This window comes from Salvelinus namaycush, chromosome 1 (genome assembly GCF_016432855.1).
Source record: "Salvelinus namaycush isolate Seneca chromosome 1, SaNama_1.0, whole genome shotgun sequence".
Taxonomy (NCBI): domain Eukaryota; kingdom Metazoa; phylum Chordata; class Actinopteri; order Salmoniformes; family Salmonidae; genus Salvelinus; species Salvelinus namaycush.
The window spans coordinates 63,052,401-63,073,841 of NC_052307.1; the positions used below are offsets into that span (position 1 = coordinate 63,052,401).

General features: G+C 43.4%; 1 long non-coding RNA gene across 1 annotated transcript in view; it reads right to left on the reverse strand.

The window, feature by feature from the left end:
- LOC120056127 overlaps window positions 1-20,427 on the reverse strand; it is a 34,665-nt gene extending 14,238 nt beyond the window's left edge. Inside the window, exons 1-3 of the long non-coding RNA XR_005477753.1 lie at window positions 20,225-20,427; window positions 18,787-18,885; window positions 11,087-11,224 (exon numbers count right to left, since the gene is read on the reverse strand). This is a non-coding gene — a long non-coding RNA (uncharacterized LOC120056127). The remainder of the gene's footprint in view (window positions 1-11,086; window positions 11,225-18,786; window positions 18,886-20,224) is intronic.
- Window positions 20,428-21,441: the final 1,014 nt, after the last annotated feature.

A 21,441-nucleotide genomic window follows, 5' to 3' on the forward strand; every position in this document is an offset into this window, starting at 1 on the left:
AATTAATCACTCTCTCCTATTATTCTGACATTTCACATTCTTAAAATAAAGTGGTGATCCTAACTGACCTAAAATAGGGAATTTTTACTACGATTAAATGTCAGGAATTGTGAAAAACTGAGTTTAAATGTATTTGGCTAAGGTGTATGTAAACTTCCGACTTCAACTGTAACAAGTGGCTACTTGATAAAGAAAAGCGCTAATAAATATTAAATTGGGAAACTGTTGAAGTTATGTGTCATGAATAATCTGTGATGGAGGTATGGAAAACTCTTGAGCGTATGCATGTCCGCCATTTCCTCCTATATGCAAGTGTGGGTGTATCAGTGTCTGTAGAACGCCTAGGGCAACTTAGAGTGAGGACATTTCCACAGAGATCACATGGAAAAGATCCATCAGACAAAGATACTAATTGGTGTGTGTGTGTGTGTGTGTGTGTGTGTGTGTGTGTGTGTGTGTGTGTGTGTGTGTGTGTGTGTGTGTGTGTGTGTGTGTGTGTGTGTGTGTGTGTGTGTGTGTGTGGACAGGCACAGGGATGTACACCTAGCCAGGCGTGAGAGCAGTGTTGTGCGGCAGAGTGCAGTAATTTCTTTGATCATTTTTAATGGCCGCTCTTTCATGTGGGGCTGCGGCTCACACACAGCTCCCTGCAGGTGTCATCTCATTCCTTCAGTTGTGGGATTAGTATGCGGCAGGCAATAAAAAGCCGGGCCATTACATTGTGCAGCGCACATACATAATCTCAACACACCAGGATCATTACCTTTTCAAAGGAGGATATCAGCTCAGGTTTCAGAGAGAAAGAAAGAGAGAACAAGAGAAATGGAGAGGAACAAAAAAGGGAGAGGCAGCAAAGCAAGAGAGAGAGAGAGAGAGAGAGAAAGCTATCAATCAGCATTGGTGATAGGTAGTGTCAGTGTGCACAGCATGAGACAGGGTGAGTTCCTTCCAAACCCATGTTGATATTACAGATGGGTAAACTGCTCGGTGTCTGAGAGGAACCTCTGAGGAATAATAACACACTCCTCAATCCACTGTGTGGAGATTCATACATAAATTATTCAGCCATTTCACCTTACCCTCCATCTTGAATGTGTGTGGGTGACAACTGGAGCATGAGCTAATCTGATATGATTCTGACAGGGAGACAGAGGCCTACCGCAACCCACCACCACAAAACTGAAACATAATTAGTCAAACCAACGAAACCATCCATCGCCCCCGACTTCTGAAACTTACCGCAGCACATATGCTTTAGCAATACACAGTAAAACACATTCATACACTGAAATGTAATTCTTACAGTAGGCTCAAAGATGACCGCCATCTGTCTTAGCTAGCTGTGGGTGTCCTAACAGGCCTTAGCCCTCCATCTCCTCCCATACAAGACCAAGTTTCCTTCGGTTACTGGAAAGCTGTCTATGAGGCATGAGGGAGCGTTCTCTGTGAGCCCCTCACAAACGCCCAAACCTGTGTAAGCCTAGCAGACAGGTAAGAGGTCTAACAGCAACTAAAAAGCCATTTTTATGACATGTGAAATCTGTACAGAGCAGTCAACTGTTTCATTATTCATAGTGCTCAGGAGGCCTTCCTTCTCTCTGCTTGTAGAGAAACACAGCCAGCTCCTTTTACCTCAGCAGGCTCGTTCAACTCTATCCTCCAAGGCAGCCCACTGAAACCAGGTGTAATTTACACTCCATCTTTATCTATTTATTTGGTTCTCTATAAACCCTGGTCTGTTATGACCGGTGGGCAGAGGCAGAACTTCTCTCCAGGCCTCAGAGTGTCTAGGAGGATAAGCAGGGTTGGACCTGAGGCCACAAGGGTTACAGTGAAAAGAAAGGGAATGTCTTATCACTTTTTGCTACCTCTAAACATGATGCAATACAACAAAGATCCCAATGTAATGGTCTTCCTCAGATACACAACATCAGATATTCCTCAGGGGTACGTGCAATGCCGTCAGGGGTAGCCCAAATTAAAAAAATATTCACATTTTCAAACAGTCCATTTTTTTTCGACTGAATAGCCTCATTTCACTGCCAAAAATACAATTAAACCATCTAGTGTTCAGTTAAATAACAACACAATGTCAAATACAGGTGGCCTAGTCAAATAATTAACATCCAATCACATTAACCGTTGCTCTCTCGCGGGAATTCCACTAACGGTCCGTATGTAGCCAAACGTAGCTGTTGCTCATGTTGGTATCTGTACTAATGGCGCAAAAACCATGACAGGGAGACATAGTGGAGTGGTAACGCCCGTGCAAGCAGTTGCTCTCGACGCCACTTGGGTACACTGCAGCATCCACCGAGAGGCTCTTGCTGCCAAGGGAACGCCTGACAGCTTGAAAGATGTTTTGGACACTACACTGAAAATGGTTAACTTTATTAAAGCAAGGCCCCTGAACTGCAAATGAGAACTTGTTCTCAACTAGCCTACCTGGTTAAATAAAGGTGAAATAAAATAAATTAAATAAAATAAAAAAACTCTTGTGTATTTTCTGCACTATGCAATGATTAAGGCAGCGACCATGTAACCCTTTTACAACATACAGAAGTGCGCTGGTTATCAAGGGGCAAAGTATTGACATGTTTTTTTAAATTGAGAGACAAGCTTAGTTTTCTTTATTGACCATCATTTTCACTTCTCTGACCGCTTGCATGATGACGAGTTTCTCAGACGACTGGCCTATCTGGGTGATGTTTTTTCTCGCCTGAATGATCTGAATCTAGGATTACAGGGACTCTCCGCAACCATATTCAATGTGCAGGACAAAATTGAAGCTATGATTAAGAAGTTGGAGCTCTTCTCTGTCTGCATTAACAAGGACAACACACAGGTCTTTCCATCATTGTATGATTTGTTTGTGTGCAAATGAACTCAAGCTTGCGGATAATGTCAAATGTGATATAGCAAAGCACCTGAGTGAGTTGGGTGCGCAATTACGCAGGTACATTCCCAAAACGGATGACACAAACAACTGGATTCATTATCCCTTCCCTGCCCTGCCTCCAGTCCACTTACCGATATCCGAACAAGAGAGCCTCATCGAAACAAGTGGTTCTGTGCAACAAGTGGTTCTGTGAAAATTTGATTTAATCAGAAGCCACTGCTAGATTTCTGGATTGGGCTGCACTCAGAGTATCCTGCCTTGGAAAATCGCGCTGTTAAGACACTGATGCCTTTTGCAACCACGTACCTATGTGAGAGAGCCCTCACTAGCATGAAAACCAAATACAGGCACAGACTGTGTGTGGAAAATTATTTAAGACTGAGACTCCAATACAACCCAACATTGCAGAGTTATGTGCATCCTTTCAAGCACACCCTTCTCATTAACCTGTGGTGAATTACTCCAAATTTTCGATGAACAAATAAGGTTTTATATGTACTATAACAACTTTGGGAACTACTGGACTACATGACCAAATGTATGTGGACACCTGCTCGTCAAACATCTCATTACAAAATCATGTGCATTAATATGGAGTTGGTCCACCCCTTTGCTGCTATAACATCCTCCACTCTTCTGGGAAGGCTTTCCACTAGATGTTGTAACATTGCTGCGGGGACTTGCTTCCTTTCAACAAAAAGAGCATTAGTGAGGTCGGGTACTGATGTTGGGCACAGAATCGTCTAGAATGCCATTGTATGCTGTAGCGTTAAGATGTCCCGTCACTGGACCTAAGGCGCTTAGCACGAACCATGAAAAACAGCACCAGACCGTTATTCCTCCTCCACCAAACTTTACAGTTGTCACTATTGATTCGGGTAGGTAGCGCTCTCCTGGCATCCGCCAAACACAGATTCATCCGTCAGACTGCCAGATTGGTAAACGGGATTCATCACTCCAGAGAAAACATTTCCACTGCTCCAGAGTCCAAAGGCGGCAAGCTTTACAACACTCCAGCCGATGCTTGGCATTGCGCATGGTGATTTCAGGCTTGTGTGCGACTGCCCGGCCATGGAAACCCATTTCATTAAGCTCCAGACTAACAGTTATTGTGCTAACGTTGCTTCCAGAGGCAGTTTGGAACTTGGTAGTGAGTGTTGCAACTGAGGACAGACGATTTGTACTCACTGCGCACTTCAGCCCTCGGCGGTCCCGTTCTGTGAGCTTGTGTGGCCTACGACTTCGCGGCTGAGTCGTTGTTGCTCCTATACATTTCCACTTCACAATAAAGGCACTTACAGTTGACCGGGGCAGCTCTGGCAGGTCAGAAAGTTGATGCACTGACTTGTTGGAAAGGTGGCATCCTATGACAGTGCCACGTTGAAAGTCACTGAGCTCATCAGTAAGGACAATCTACTGCCAACATTTGTCTACGGAGATTGCATGACTGTGTGCTCAATTTTATACACCTGTCAGCAACGGGTGTGGCTGAAATAGCCGAATCCACTAATTTGAAGGGGTGTCCACATACTTTTGTATATATAGTGTATCACTGGTGTTTACAAACCTATATAGCTGTAGTCCAAGAATTTGACCAACATGGTTGCACAATATGACAACACTACGAAGCCCATTAACAGCCTCTTTCACTACAGTATGTCTTACAAATCTCCTTGGACGTGCAAAATGCTGTGTAATGTAGATTGCTGTGTTCTTTGATAGGCTGAGCAGAGGTCTAAAAACGTCTCCAAGTCTACTTAGTGAGAAAGTCTAATTACCTTTCAAAAGATAATCCATGCGTTTATACCCAGGTTAGTCTACAAAAACCCAGCGCTCCTGTGAACAAGAGCAGAATATTCTCCATATGGAATGAGAGTCAAACTAAATGAAGACTAATATGGCTAAAATAAATGGGAAAATAGGCCCAAGCCAAGGTATGGCTTCTCTATCATGATGACCTTTGGTTATACCTTGTGCGTGTATGCGTTTGTACGTGTGTGTTGAACACAGGTGGTCTGCTGGTTGGAAGAGGACCAACCTGACTGCAACAACTGCTGGGCCTGAAAGGAGACACTGTATGGCCAACTGCTGCTATAATCTACACACACACACACACACACACACACACACACACACACACACACACACACACACACACACACACACACACACACACACACACACACACACACACACACACACACACACACACACACAACCAATCCATAACAAACACACACAAACAATCCATAACACACACACACAACCAATCCATAACACACACACACACACACACAATGGAGAGTAGTAGACAGTCCCAATGCCTCTTCATGTTCCATGCTGCTTACAATAACTTATAAAATACCCAAACACCTTGTCTTAGAACAACACAAACATAAGATATGAACACCCATGCTACTTGACCTCTCTCCACCTCGCATAGTTTAACTGCTCTTCACAGACAAGACCTATCACAGCCTATGGAAATCCTACTTTATCCCTCACAAAGCCCCATTTTACTCCAATTAGCTGCAACATCCATCTGTGTGTTGAATTAATACAGAGAGCATGTGAGGGACAACTCAACATCCTCTTTACCTCAACAGAATGAATATGCTCTAGTTCTGGGGGATTCTAGGTACTGTATGATGAATCAGATGAACTCTGAATATACGAAAGTGATCTCCCTCAACCCTGCTTCACCCGCCCCACCCAGCCCTGTGGTCAGTCAGTCAGTCAGCAGGTACTGGGCAGGGCTGGTCTAGGCTGGACTACACACAGCTGGGTCCAGTTGTGCTAAAGCCCGGGAGGAGAGGAGAGTTTGGGATGAACAGATGAATAGATGCTCAGGGGTTTCAGTAAACAGAGTCTGATGGTACTCTGGCAGCGTTTACTCTGTTCACTTTGTTTTACAATCGCTTTTTGTCACTGTGGCTCTCCTGAGCCCTGGGTTATTCACGCTCTCTCTCTGTTATCAGGGCTGATTAGGAGGACTAGGCTGGGCCTGCAGGTTCTCTAACATCCACAGGCAGTAGTCCACAGCAGCCATTACTGTACGGTAAGATAGATGAACAGATGAGTAACATCTAACCAATAACATTACAGTAGCATTACAACTCCCAGCTCCAGCCTTAATGTCCAGTACATTTACATTGAGACAACACCTCTTTGTGTTACTCCATAAAAACGAGAATGATAAAACAAAGAAAGGTAAACAACAATTGACAACCTAATGTCACCATAAAAGATAAACAATGTCTAAATATTTAAAATAAGCTACACTATGCTAGTTTAATGGTGCTGTATTGAAGCACCATTGCCTTAAGCTAGGGTACAAATTAATTCATGTATTTCAGTTGTAAAAAATATCTTGTCCATACTGACTGATACTGGGATTGTTGGCAGGCAGGAAGGCAGGCAGGCAGGCAGTTGATATGATTCCCAAGGTGTACTGGGGAGAGATCCCACTGGTCCGATAAAAGGCCTGCAAACGCTGCTTTTCTCCAGACGTAGGCCTACACTCAACTTTAATTGGCCTTTTCTTCAGCTGTGAACCCTAATGACTCTGTTCCTGGATTGAAAGCCTTCTCTCTCTCTCTCTCTCTCCTTCCCTTCCTCCCCCTTCTCCCTCTCTCTCCTTCCCTTACTCCCCCTTCTCTCTCTCTCTCTCCTTCCCTTCCTCCCCCTTCTCTCTTCTCTCTCTCCTTCCCTTCCTCCCCCTTCTCTCTCTCTGCTTCTTTTCTCCTTCCCTTCCTCCTCATCCTCATCCTCCTGCTCCTCTCTCCCTCACACTACCTTTCATTGCCTCTCACCCTCAGCCACTCCTGGCAGCTATGCACACACCTTTGTTTCCACACATAAAACCTTTTCTTTGAGGTTAAAGTCTAAGTGTTTTTCTCTCCAAAAGGTTAGGGAGGACAAGGTATGTATCATTCCTGAATAATTTCTCTAGTTTTTCTCTCCTTTTGCCCCCAGTGCTTTCTCTCCATTGTCGCTATCTTTGCAACATCAGCCACGATCCATTCATTTCTGACAGAGAGGTGAGAAACAGAAAAAGCACTTCTCAGGACACTAGGGCTGGGAATTGCCAGGGACCTCATGATACGACATTATCACGATACTTAGGTGCCGATACAATATGTACTGCGATTCTCACAATTCTATATGTATTGCAATTCGATAATGTGATTTTATTGCGATTCGATGTTCCAAACATATTGCTCACCTGCAGCTTCAGAGGGAAAGGAGAGAGACATGAGAAAATAATGCTGAAAACAAATATAATACTGCGATACTGTCAAAACTATACAATATATCGTCAAAAATAATATCCCGATATGCAACTGTATAGATTTTTCCCCCATCACTACAGGATACAAAGCAGGCCTTGGCTTTACAGATCCTACAGAACAACAAGGTGTGGAGAAAATATATTGTCTACATTACCTAATGTGCTGTATAATTGACTCACACATTGGGAGTCAAGGCTAAATTTAAATTAGGTTAATTCCATTCATGCATTTGTGCTGGCAGAACAAAGCAAAACAGCACAATTTTCTCCATTCTCCATCAGCTCTCTGCATTGTCTACTCACACCATTGTTGTAAAGCCCATTGTAGTGTTGTCACGATACCAGAATTGACTTAGATACCGTTACCAGGTTTAGTATAACAATACTCCATACCAAAACGATAACAAGACGATAACATGGCACAAAAAGAAGGCATATTAGCCAAAGTCACAGAACTTGATCCAGACAAATTAACCCAGCTACTGCTCGGTTCAATCGTTGGGCATCTTTTGAGTTCAATATCATTACATTACAGCCATGTATGCATTAATGAAACAATTATACAATCAATATGAGTTTTTACCAATCTAACTACATAACATAATGATAATAATTTATTTGAATGGTAAATCTCTATGAATAAACTGGGTAAATCAAGATGTAGCCTAGGCTTATCCACAATATAGGTGAATTCATATTCAACAGGAGTGTGTGCATGCATTGAGTTATTGCACTTGTTTTGGCTAATTTCATGGGACTACAGACAATCTTATTGTATTGTACTTAACAACATTTGCATAGAAGTTGATTATTTTATAAAAATGCATTGTCTCATTAACCAGTAATGACCTCATTCATTCATGAGCCAAAAGGCAATAGATAATCTTTACAAGAGACGTGAGAGACCGAATAAGTGAATGAATAATTTTTTTTAGTGGCAGTCAGCTTTGAAATCAGCATATTTTGCATTGTGATTCGCATATTATCACAAACAAAGTACTAGGGTAGTGAATTGATGTTAGCTTTACTTGTTAGCTAGTAAGGAAAGCTAGCCTACAAAGCTGGAAGCTACCTGTACCTTCTTGCATTGTAAAGTGTTCTAGCCTGTTTGGACATTGTTTTGAGAACAGTAATGAACAATTCCTACGTTTCTACATGCTTTATGACATTATTCAAGTGTTAACTTCTGTGCAGCATGAGTGGGGACCTAACATGATGCAGCTCAGACTGCCAGTGCAAACTAAGTGGACCAGGAACGGCGGGGTGCACGCCTCCCGCTATAAGGGGATATTGGCTGCCGCTGATAGTTGATCTGTGAGACACATTTTGACAGAAGTACCAAAAGTAACAACACCATTTTTCATGATCTAGTATTGAAAAAGTACTAAAGTTTCGGTATTCGGGCAACACTAGCCTCTTGCCTTGAAGAGTTTGAGATGGAAGAAACTCAAAGCTATGTGCAACTGAAAACCCATTATGAGGGATAAATGCAAGAAGGGTCAATGTCTCCAGTGTAAACACTTACACTACTCTCAAAGACAATAACAAACCCTTTTTAATGGATGTATACTGTACCAGCATACCTTTAAGTGTGAAAAAGCATAAGAAGCACAAAGGCTACAGGACACTGTACTCTGTACCTACATTGTATTACACATTTTTTATCTATGTTTGAGCTTTCAATAGATTTGAAAGATTGCCACAAGCATATTATTCTTCTAGCATAAAAGCAAAAAAAAGTTTGCAACTTCAAGGCTGTCCATCTTCATGAAAAAAATACAGTTTTTTTTATTTGCGGTGTACGTGTGTGTGTGTGTGTGTGTGTGGCCCCTGTCCTTCAGAGTAGCAGTGTGTTTCTTCCCTGCCAGCTGCCCTGGTCTGGCCAGCATGGAGCGGAGTGCTGAGTGATAGACTGATCGATGGGCAGCCTAATCAGCCAGCTTAACTCTAATACCCTGGACAGGTCCACATCATTATCATATCAGGCTCCACACGTTTCGAGGTGACAAGGAAGAGGCAAAAGATTAAAGCCAATCCTGTAAAGAGGTGCCACAACTTTTAATGCGCTGACCAAGACAGGCTAGGTTTTATCTGGTAGCAGAGAAAGGAGACTGAAGGAAGAGACAAAACAACACAGTGAAAACAGATGAGGAACTCATCAGATGAAATTATTCTGTGCTTGGGGAGTGCTAGTGGCTTTGTTGTGGCACGAGCTCTAACTGTATCTCAAACCACTTCCGTCAGCCAGCTCTCCCCCAAGCCCACAGCCTGGTCCTAGACTCCTAGCAGCCCCATTACTGGCTGTCTATTAAGGTAAGAGTTTGTTTAACTCCACACACATTTGGGGGAGCTGGGGGAACTCTTAGAAATCATCTATAAACTGCTTTAAACAAACTGTTTACAGGCCTTAAATGACGCATAAAAGAGGAAACAGGTTTGAGGTTGGGGCTGGGGCTTGTGGTGGTGGTGTCTGCACACACTTCATACGATTAGCTTCAACACACACACACACCCGATCTGTGAGTGATTCACAAAGGAGGACCACAATACATGCATTCCACACTTCAAAACCAGTCAAAATGACAGACACATTCATGAGAAATGTTGACTAACTAAAACATTCCAATGCCAAGAACAACCTGGCACCAATTAAGCTCTAGCTTTAGAAAGCACTGCCAATTCAAACCCAACAGGCAAACACAGTACGTGCTACATTCAGTATTGTGTAATGGCATTGAGTTTCTTTCCAGCATGTTCAAATAATATACAACAGTGTATGTAGGCTCTACGCGCTTATCTTCAGTGGGCTGCTATAATGAATGAGCAGATTAGTTTTGGGTTTCATAATTAATGCTGCCCGTTGAAGGTCAACCGCATTCCATTCCTGTGAAGATGAAATGACTGAAAGGTTTGGGGCAGTCAGCTACACTGAGAGACAAAGAGAACGTTGACTTGGCCAACAGGCACACCCTTTCCCAAACTCTGCCTGGGCTTATTTTAACAATCCAATACAAACACATTTATCCTTTTTTCTTATTGTCTTAGTTCATAATTCACCGTTACTCAATTACTGTCAGCTTCCTTTACAGCGGAGGATAGAGTCTACAGGGAAATGGAGGGGGATACCAATTCCTACAAAAGCAACTTTCTGTTCACCAAAATTGGCGCTCTCATTATACTGTTCATGGGAGAAAAGCGAAGGTGCTCAAACCAAAGGTTTTTGAGGCATGAAACCTGATTAATAAGCTGTGATACAGATGCCTCCATGACAATTTCATCTGTAATGAAGACCATGTGGTTAGCAGCTCCAGTGTCGACCCTGAGGCCCAGCTACAGTGAATACGGCTGATTTTGCATGAAAAGCCCAGTTAATAACATTAGGGGGAAATCTTAACAATCGTTCAGTGCAGGAACAAGTTCAACAATACATGGGCCTGAGAGTAAATCAATCTGAAATTGATTAGCTGTTCCCAGTGAAAGACTCAGATGAGGTTGTTTCCCCCTATCTTGTTCTGAAGTCACCTGCAAGCCCACTGACGGCCGAGCTCCAGGCTTATTCTATGAGCCTTGACAATCCATAACACACACACAGTCAGCTGTCTATACAGTTATGAATGTGAATGTGACTTTCCCCATAGTCAGAGTGTAACCCTGAACTTAGCCGCCACCACTCCCCATCATCATTAATGCTTAAGATGGCTAACAAGCCCACTGTCAACAGCTTCCAGGCTAATCGACATGTCAATCAATGGCGGGTGTGAGGCGGGCTTTTAGCGGGTCCCTGGGGTGGCTGCTTAGAGCACGCTCAGTTTAACACAGCAGCGCACTGAGGGTGTAAACAGAGAGGGATATAGACTGCTGGATTGACTAGCTGATCAATGCCATTGATCACTCACCTCCAGCTCTTTGTGAAGGCTGACTGTTCTCCCCTCCACCGCCCGGTCCTCCGCCTCCTCAGCCTCCAGCGCCTGGATCAGAACCTCATTCTGCTAACTCTGGTCCCGCACAAACGACTGCAGCATGCCCACCTTGCTCTAGAGGGAGACAGAGAAGAGGGGCACAGCAGACATGACCTTTGTTAGGTGTTTATTGGAATATCAACACTGAAATGGATTGCTGCTACCCACCACTGTTATGGAGGGAGGACTGAGTGACCAGTTGGGATTAAAACAAATCCATTCAGGAAAAACACAGCACATTCTCAAACACCACTTTGTATGAATACAGCAAAAAAAGCAGTGATGGTCAGAGAAAGTTTGAAAGTGGTAGGCATCAGGTAGGTAATCAGGTAGGTAAGTCAGGTAGGTATTTGAGGGAGACAGAAACAACTCTTCTCGCTTGCTGTTGTGTCCTTTGCTGTCCCGCCCCATCCCCTCTCTGACAGCCAGCCCCTCTGATCATCAAGCAGGACATGCAGGGGGTGTTCGGGCAAAACCTGTCACATGACATCCAACCCCCTCCCCCCCCCACCATATTAGAGCTCTGCTAACACCAGGGGTACTATTAGTCATACGCCACCTCTGATCTAGCATGGCATCTTCACAGCCCAGACACATGGATGCTCTGACACTAATTCCTATGCAGGAACATGCCGACTATCTGCAGAACAGCCCAGACAGTTTGGACCCAGATGATAATTTAGTGCGGGATGGACACATAGGAATTATTATGGCTCTGTCGGCCGTCAGGTAGAAATGGAGATAAATGCTCCATCAGACTGAAGGGTATTTGCTTTTCAAAGCCTCTTTTAAAGGAGTGGAGATGGAGGTGAAGTGGAAGTGACAAGTGCCCCGCCTCACTTAAACAGAACACAAACAGGTGTGTTTGATGCTGCCCTGATGCAAAGCCCAGCCCACCAGCTCAATCAGCCCGTGGTGATGGGCACTGGCAGCACACACCCTGTGAACTGGGGACCGTACATGGAAAGGCCCTCCCCCTTCAAACACTGGGCTAATTCTCTAGCCCCAAAGACGCATGTGGGAGTCCTTACTGTGACTAATAGATGAGAGGAGCAGCATTAGGTTCCTTGAGAGTACCAACATGGGTCCTGCCAACATCAAAGGTTCCCCTTTCTGTTAAGTAATTCTGCCCTCAGTTTGAAAGAATGAGCAGGTGAAAGGGAAAAGAGGATGGAGAGGGGGAGCGAGTTAGGAAACGTCTGGCAGGGGGGAGAAGGGAGAGAGTGTGAGGAAAGGTAGGGCAGGAGGGATGAGAAAGAGGGGGAGAAAATAAGAGAGAGAGAGAGAGAAAGTGGGAAAGAGAGAGAACACAGAATACTATCTTTTAGGTGTATAATCCTGCCTCCCAGCTGTGAGCAATTTTATAAAACAAATATCCTGGCCATGAGGAAGATAATGCAAACTTCATAATGACATAAATAATAATCCAATAACACCAATACCCAGCCACCCAGCTGCATCCAGGACAGCGGCTGGCTATCTCGGCCACCACACAGCCTCACCACATTCAAATTCATATTGGATTTTTATTCTTTCACCTTTCTCAAAGCATCCATTTCAGACGGCATGAAAAAGTAATATTCCAGCAATAAAGCTTGATTTACACCCCTTCCATGTTCCCCCTCTTCCTTTTTTTATTTGATCATTTAGCCAGGATCGTATAACTGTATATCAGACACAAATGAAATCAGCTCCCTTGCACATTAAGGCCATGTCTTGCTGCAGCTAACATCCCCTGCAACCCAGCCGCCCAGCTCCACAGCAAGCCAAGGGCAGAGTCCCATTCATTTTCAGGCCCATTTCCTCCTATGATTAGGCGATCAATCAATCCCAGCCTTCAATCTCATCAGGCAGACGGGATTATCTGCCCATCTCCCCTCTCTCCCTCTCTCCACTCAGTCAAACACTCACTCCCTCCCTCCCTCACACACGGCAGCACATTAACATCAGATCAAGTATCACCCAACGCACGCCGTCTGCCACATCAGCCAACCACAAACAGACAGTTCTTCATCGCACCCTTCTCTCAACATCTTCTCTGTCTCCTAAGGAGCACACACACACACACACACACACACACACACACACACACACACACACACACACACACACACACACACACACACACACACACACACACACACACACACACACACACACACACACACACACACACACACACACACAGTTCATAGTTAGAAGCATCAAGCATTAGGATCCTTGTGGATTGACAGAGAGAGCGGCCTTTGCTAAAGCAGTCTTTTCAAGGCTTTTATATATTTCACCTTTATTTAACCAGGTAGGCCAGTTGAGAACAAGTTCTCATTTACAACTGTGACCTGGCCAAGATAAAGCAAAGCAATGCGACACAAACAACACAGAGTTCCACAAACGTATAGTCAATAACACAATAGAAAAGTCTATATACAGTGTGTGTAAATGAAGTAAGATTAGGGAGGTAAGGCAATAAACAGGCTATAGTGGCGAAATAATTACAATTTAGCAATTAAACACTTGAGTGATAGATGTGCAGAAGATGAATGTGCAAGTAGAGATACGGGGGTGCAAAGGAGCAGAAAAAATAAATAACAATATGGGGATGCGGTAGTTGGGTGTGTTATTTACAGATGGGCTGTGTACAGGTACAGTGATCGGTAAGCTGCTCTGACAGCTGATGCTTAAAGTTAGTGAGGGAGATATGAGTCTCCAGCTTCAGTGATTTTTGCAATTCTTTCCAGTCATTGGCAGCAGAGAACTGGAAGGAAAGGCGGCCAAAGGTGGAGTTGGCTTTTGGGGTTACCTGTGAAATATACCTGCTGGAGCGCGTGCTACGGGTGGGTGCTGCTATGGTGACCAGTGAGCTGAGATAAGGCAGGGCTTTACCTAGCAAAGACTTATAGATGACCTGAAGCGAAGCGAGGGCCACCCAAAGAGAGCATACAGTCATGGCCAAAAGTTTTGAGAATGACACAAATATTAATTTCCACAAAGTTTGCTGCTTCAGTGTCTTCAGATATTTTTATCAGATGTTACTCTGCAATACTGAAGTATAATTACAAGCATTTCATAAGTGTCAAAGGCTTTTATTGACAATTACATGAAGTTGATGCAAAGAGTCAATATTTGCAGTGTTGACCCTTTTTTTCAAGACTTCTGCAATCCGCCCTGGCATGCTGTCAATTAACTTCTGGGCTACATCCTGACTGATGGCAGCCCATTCTTGCATAATCAATGCTTGCAGTTTGTCAGAGTTTGTGGGTTTTTGTTTGTCCACCCGCCTCTTGAGGATTGCCCACAAGTTCTCAATGGGATTAAGGTCTGAGGAGTTTCCTGGCCATGGACCCAAAATATCGATGTTTTGTTCCCCGAGCCACTTATGGCAAGGTGCTCCATCATGCTGGAAAAGGCATTGTTCATCACCAAACTGTTCCTGGATGGTTGGGAGAAGTTGCTCTCGGAGGATGTATTGGTACCATTCTTTATTCATGGCTGTGTTCTTAGGCACAGTTGTGAGTGAGCCCACTCCCTTGGCTGAGAAGCAACCCCACACATGAATGGTCTCAGGATGCTTTACTGTTGGCATGACACAGGACTGACAGTAGTGCTCACCTTGTCTTCTCCGGAGCTTTTTTCCGGATGCCCCAAACAATCGGAAAGGGGATTCATCAGAGAAAATGATCATCAGAGAAAATGACTTTATCCCAGTCCTCTGCAGTCCAATCCCTGTACCTTTTGCAGAATATCAGTCTGTCCCTGATGTTTTTCCTGGAGAGAAGTGGCTTCTTTGCTGCTCTTCTTGATACCAGGCCATCCTCCAAAAGTCTTCGCCTCTCTGTGCGTGCAGATGCACTCACACCTGCCTGCTGCCATTCCTGAGCAAGCTCTGTACTGGTGGTGCCCCGATCCCGCAGCTGAATCAACTTTAGGAGACGGTCCTGGCGCTTGCTGGACTTTCTTGGGTGCCCTGAAGCCTTCTTCACAACATTTGAACCACTCTCCTTGAAGTTCTTGATGATCGGATAAATTGTTGATTTAGGTGCAATCTTACTGGCAGCAATATCCTTGCCTGTGAAGCCCTTTTTGTGCAGAGCAATGATGATGGCACGTGTTTCCTTGCAGGTAACTATGGTTGACAGCGGAAGAACAATGATTCCAAGCACCACCCTCCTTTTGAAGCTTCCAGTCTCTTATTCGAACTCAATCAGCATGACAGAGTGATCTCCAGCCTTGTCCTTGTCAACACTCACACCTGGGTTAACGAGAGAATCACTGACATGATGTCAGCTGGTCCTTTTGTGACAAGGCTGAAATGCAGGGGAAATGTTTTTTGGGGATTCAGTTCATTTGCATGGCAAAGAAGGACTTTGCAATTAATTGCAAGTCATCTCTTCATAACATTCTGGAGTATATGCAAATTGCCATCATACAACTGAGGCAGCAGACTTTGTGAAAATGTATATTTGTGTCATTCTCAAAACTTTTGGCCATGACTGTACAGGTCGCAGTGGTGGGTAGTATACGGGGCTTTGGTGACAAAATGGATGGCACTGTGATAGATTGCATCCAATTTGCTGAGTAGAGTGTTGGAAGCTATTTTGTTAATGACATCGCCGAAGTCAAGGATCGGTAGGATAGTCAGTTTTACGAGGGTATGTTTGGCAACATGAGTGAAGGATGCTTTGTTGCGAAATAGGTAGCCAATTCTAGATTTAATTTTGGATTGAAGATGCTTGATGTGAGTCTGGAAGGAGAGTTTACAGTCTAACCAGACACCTAGGTATTTGTAGTTGTCCACATATTCTAAGTCAAAACCGTCCAGAGTAGTGATGCTAGACGGGCGGGCAGGTGCGGACAGCGATCGGTTGAAGAGCATGCATTTAGTTTGACTTGCATTTAAGAGCAGTTGGAGGCCACGGAAGGAGAGTTGTATGGCATTGAAGCTCGTCTGGAGGTTTGTTAACACAGTGTCCAAAGAACTGCCAGAAGTATACAGAATGGTGTCGTCTGTGTAAAGGTGGATCAGAGAATCGCCAGCAGCAAGAGTGACTTCATTGATATACACATACAGAGAAAAGAGTCGACCTGAGAATTGAACCTTGTGGCACCCCCATAGAGACTGCCAGAGGTCCGGACAACAGGCTTCCGATTTGACACACAGAACTCTGTCTGAGAAGTAGTTGGTGAACCAGGCGAGGCAGTCATTTGAGAAACCTAGGTTGTTGAGTCTGCCAATAAGAATGTGGTAATTGACAGTCGAAAGCCTTTGCCAGGTCGATGAATACGGCTGCACAGTATTTTCTTTTATCGATGGCGGTTATATCATTTAGGACCTTGAGCGTGGCTGAGGTGCACCCATGACCAGCTCGGAAACTAGATTGCATAGCGGAGAAGGTACGATAGGATTCGAAATGGTCGGTGATCTGTTTGTTAACTTGGCTTTCGAAGACCTTGGAAAGGCAGGGTAGGATAGATATAGGTCTGTAACAGTTTGGGTCTAGAGTGTCTCCCCCTTTGAAGAGGGGGATGACCGCTTTCATTTACACACTCCCTCTCCAAGTCCCCATCATCCTTGAGAAGATATTGAAGGGATGGCATCACTCAACACCACTGGATCATAACTGCACTTGTGAGATATAGTAATAAATCATTTATTTTCTTAAATGTGGAAGAAGTCACATCACACAATGTCCAGTAAAGCCAAAGACCTCACATAGCTTCTCTCTGTTATTCACTGCAGATACTGATTAGGACTAGCTGTGAGGTTTGGAGTGTTAGAATACATTGATCAAGCCTGGGCTTGTCCTTCTATTGGTCAAAGAGAAACCTCATATCGCCAACATGCTTGTGTACCCACAATGCACTGGGGAGCAGCTCGACTCTTTAGTCTCTGTCAGGTTAAGAGATGTTACTCTATAAATGCATGGTAGCTGAAGTCTTTGTGGTAGGAAAGGGGGAGGAGGGGATCTTTTTTACAATGTGGACCACTGTTTACACTCCCTAAATGGTTTCTAAAACGGTCACTTGGAAACAACAGACACTTGGAAACAAAGGCTGTTGGGGCTTCTCAATATGGCCAGATAAATGGCCCACTGGGACCAGGGACTGAGAGGAGATATGGGGTCCAAGAGACACCTCTACACACATACTGGTACAATCAATTGAATTTATCACAAGTGGACTCAAATCAAGTTGTAGAAACATCTCAAGGATGACCAATGGAAACAGAATGCACCTGAGCACAATTTCAAGACTCATAGCAAAGGCTCTGAATACTGAATAAGGTTTTTGTGTTTTTTTTGTGCATTAATGTTTATAAACCTGTTTTCACTTTGTCATTATATGGTATTGTGTGTAGATTGATGAGGGAAAAACATAATTAAATCAATTTTAGAATAAGGCTGTAACGTAACAAAATGTGGAAAAAGTCAAGGGGTCTGAATACTTTCCGAATGCACTGTACGTACTACAGAATAAGTGAAACATGTTTGAACATACAGAACTGGATAGAGATCATTTTGAAAACACCTAAATGAGTTTGACATACCCCTCTGATGGTAATTATCAAGTAAATTAGATAGTGTATGCTATGTAATCTAATTAAACTCTTAGCTCACTGCTTTCAAAACAACACTATTATAGGATAGGCAATAGAGATGTTGATATACTGTACTAGTCCTTCTTTGAATCCTTGACAAGAGAGTTCTAAAAGGCTTGTTTTGTGTTTCCAGAGCCGAGGCTGTCAGAGGCCGTGTGAATCAAACAGGATTTCCCCAAACCGAGGATAAATGCAGTTAAAATGAGAGGCTGTGTTTTTTCCAAACTCCGCCATTGCTTCGACCATGGAGAGGATACTTCTGAGAGAACGAGCTTTCCTCTGGTGATTAGAGTCAAAGAGACAGGCTTGGCTCACTAAAACTTTCATCAGCCGTCATCAAGCCCAGTCCTCAAGGTGTGCACAGCCAACCCCATCCCATAGCCACTGACATGACATGCACAGAGGGAGAGAGAGAGCAGCGGAATTGGCTCATCCTCATCACTTTCATCATTCTTTAGTGGAGATGAATATGAAAAAAAATTAAATGTTGAGGAGAAGAAAAATGAATTAGTAATAGACTTACAAGGACTAAGAGCATGCACAGGTAGGGAAATTACTTTTTACGTCATAACAAATATGTTATTCCACTTTTACTGATGAGCATCGGCTAAAAGGTACATTTTCCCGAGATCTAAAGATATTCAATAAAGGCCACTTAATGGGATAGTTAAAAAATAACCCAAAAAGCTTTTTGATGTAAAGACAGTAATTCTCTTAACAACATTGATCAACCTGTCATACTTTCATTATGGCACTATACATTTTAGCAGCCATGCACTAGGCTAATAGCATTATAAGTCTCTAAAACACCAAGTTTCCTCCCTGCCCTTGTCAGGCCCAGTCTGTTGTCCCTCCTCAGACTTCACATGCAGGGCCAGCAGTTACAGTTGCCATAAAAGGCCTGTCACTAAGTGTCTGCATCATAACGTAGGCCTAACCATTTTCTAGCTTATTCTCACACATATGCATCACATTGCAAGATCGGTTCATTAGTGGAAATAACACACTTGCCCCAGCACATCCACCGCCATTACCAGTTTACCTGCAGAGCCTCCTCCCGGCTGTCATCCGATTGGTCAATGCGTCGAAGGCGCTCGTGGTAAAGGGTCCGGAATTCCACCAGGAGTTTCTGACTGGTAATCTATCAACACAAATAAACACATATTACCATCAACACAACTGATGCATGGACACAATGACAAACCTTTAACTAAAACAGAAAATTGTGACATTGCCTACAGTTCCATGTTGAGAGAGACGCCGTAAAAAAAAGGGATGGGATTTCAGTGCAGGCATCAGTGTCTGAGCTGGCCACTGATGCTCGTCAGCTACTCTCATAGGGACTGTGACTGTCCAGAAGTGCAGCAGCCCACACAATAAATGGCTTTAATAACATACCTGAATCCTCAGGTGCGTAAAGCCCTTGTTTTTCACTCCATCATTTTTAATTATGTGCTGCAAAACTTACCCAGAGTCCCTTGCTTCAGACCACAATGCCTTGTTATATTCTCTATAACAGCAGTAATTAATCTAGGGAGCATAGCAGCATAGTCTCTCTTTGAGGAGCGGCCTATAAAACACATTTCACTCCGACAACTAATAAATTATAACAATGGCAGATAAAGAGAAACTGTGCACCAAAGGAGCAGGTGAGATTTGGGGAAAAGAACAAATGAAAATGCCCAAAACTCAGAGGTTTAAAACAACTCTATTTGTGGGTATGTGTGAGTGAGCTGCATCAAAATCTTCTGAAATCATGGAAAGGAAAATAAGTAATGAAAAAAGAAATGAGAATAAATCATATCTTGCTGCTGAGTAGCCTTGACCTGGAGGATGATCTTGATAGAGGTGGTGCTGTCCATTTAATTCATATTGATGTTTACACAACACCACCCCCAATCTTTTTTATCTCACTTCTGACCAAGTCATATTCTGGATTAGATTGAACCAACTCCAGGTCGAGATGGAGAGAGAAAGCAAGGAGCAAGGAGGAGAGCAAGAGAGTGAGAAAGAGATAAAACATCCCTTTAACGGGAGGTTTAGCAACAAGTTTGTATAAAATGTTTAGTTCATTAACAAATCAGGCTAATGCATTTAAATTACATTTAGAACTAGCTAACTTCACAAACTGCAAACAGCACGCACCTATCTGAGGCACAAACTTCATTTCAAATCTTTGTGGCAGTGTTTTGCATCACGAGCCTCAGCTAGATCTCCTGAGTGAGATGGATAGATAGTAGCAGCAACCCAGCTAGCTACTTTGACAAACAGTGACAAAAGTGTTTTCCAGGATATGGCTATAAACCCACAGGCAGTATCAACTTCATGAAAGACTACGAGGTCGCCTAACGTTGACAGCCAAATAAGTAACGTTAGCTTATAGCTATATAATTATTTGGCTAATTCCGTTAGCTGGCTAGCTAACGTCAACATAGTTGTGTTGTCTTCATAATAATGTAACGTTAGCTAGCTAACGTTACCTGTTGCACTCCAGCTGCTTATCATTTCATTCGGTTTCGGATATGCCAAGTGGCTATATGAGACGCCTTGCACAGATTTAATCAACCTCATGTCGTTCAGCAAGTGAAAGTCTCCCTTCTACTTTGCATTATAAATGCAGTGGTAAACTTATTATGTTTCGTTTTTATCCGCTGTCACCACATTCTGACGTTACCCGCCTGGAAGCCCCCATCTCCCGCTTCTGCACCTGCACATCCTGTCAGTTCCACTTCCAACATAGATACTAGCCAATCGGGCAATGATTTTGCGTAGCGCGTTGTCTTTAGAACCAATCACAGTGTAAACATTGCCACGAGGAGGCGTGAACCAATTTTGTTTTGGGAGTGAAAGTCCCAGATTTCCATGGAAACTTGCACAGCTAACTAGCGGTTGGGTTATGACGAGCGTGCATTACTGTCGGTTGGACTGTCCCCTTTGTTGTCCTTTGTCGTTTGGGACTGGCAGATGCAAATGTCGTTTGAGTGTGACAACCTCTTTAGGTAGTGATGAATTAAAGTAGAACTATTTGTTTTAGTGACAGTCACACATGTATAATGCTAAATGCAATATTAAAAGCAACAAAAAACGAAATGATTATCTATTCCAGATTTCTCTATAGGCTACCACTGTACCTGTACTACTGTACAGATCCGAAAATGGAATGTCCAGATTGTGTGTTATTATAATTGTTTTACTTGCACCTTATTCCAGGTATGGTCAGTGATATCACACTTTGCTTTTTATGTCTGGCCCTTACAACTGAAAATAGCCCATGTGGTCTGATGTTCTCATAACATTCTGCCTGCACAGTGGTTTCATCTCCTTGGAACCTCTTTCCCTTGCAAATATAGGACACTTTATTGAAATTGAATTTCGAAAGGTCCTTTGTTTCATGAAGAATAGAAAGTAATGGGCAGAATATATTGATAGTTATATGCTGCTCCTCTCTGCTCAGAAAGCTTGGAATGTGTTCATGTTGAGAATCATAAGGCAAAGCGTGCTGAAAGCCGCATGATTGCTATATTACTAGATTATTGACTTGAAAATTGCCTTCCCTCTATTCCTGTTTATTATGAGCATATTTGTTTCCTGCCTTAAACTCCATGGCCTTAAACGGCTATCAGGGTGCATGATGAATAAGAGATACTGAAACTGATTGCTAACAATATTATTTCTTATAATGTGCTGTGAACTGCAG